The 792-nt window shown below is 27.3% G+C and overlaps 1 non-coding gene across 1 annotated transcript; it reads right to left on the reverse strand.

Annotated features, from left to right (window-relative positions):
• Nucleotides 1–309: 309 nt before the first annotated feature.
• Trnam-cau lies at nt 310–381 on the reverse strand. Its single transcript has one exon. It is a non-coding gene; the product is annotated as a tRNA-Met (tRNA).
• Nucleotides 382–792: the final 411 nt, after the last annotated feature.

A 792-nucleotide genomic window follows, 5' to 3' on the forward strand; every position in this document is an offset into this window, starting at 1 on the left:
GTTGGGCGGATTTACTTTCTTTTTATAATTTTTATCTTTAAATTGTAATATTTCTGATAAAAAAGAAAGCAAAATAAGAATTAAATTAATGTCTTACAAATTACACATATTACAGTTGTACATTTTTCTACTTTAAAGTTGTTAAATACTGCTTAATAGTTTACTTACGCATGTTATTTTCATTTAATTATTATTTAAATTATTCGGATGATTGTTTTATTAAAATAAATGAAAGTTCATATCCTTTGAGCAAAACATATTGTGATTAATGGATAAAAAAGAAATTTAAAGGAAAACCCACCCCCCTTTTAGCAGAGCGTGGTTTCGATCCACGGACCTCTGGGTTATGGGCCCAGCACGCTTCCACTGCGCCACTCTGCTGTATTGTAATATTTGTTTCTAATGTACAAACTACTGGATACTCTTAATTTTATCCTAGAAAATATAAATTTTATATTATCACATTTTTCAAGAATAAAATGAGATTTTCAAAACTTATATTTTAACTACTCTGTATATATAATTATAAAGATATAATAAAACTGTAACGGAAACTAATTGCAGCAAAGCATATGTATGTCAATTAAACAACTAACATATACTTGCATTGATTGACCCAGAATTTTGCAATTGCATATAAACGCATTGCAAGTTGCAAGGTTGCAATTTTTGTTAGGAATTATATACCAAAAAAATTTGGATCATTACGAAAACCACACAAGCAATTTTGCAACCAAATTAACGCAAAATTTATATACGACACTAATTATTGTACCTTTTCTTTATTAATTA

This window comes from Habropoda laboriosa, unplaced genomic scaffold (assembly GCF_001263275.1).
Source record: "Habropoda laboriosa isolate 0110345459 unplaced genomic scaffold, ASM126327v1 scaffold134, whole genome shotgun sequence".
In the NCBI taxonomy this organism is placed as follows: Eukaryota; Metazoa; Arthropoda; class Insecta; order Hymenoptera; family Apidae; genus Habropoda; species Habropoda laboriosa.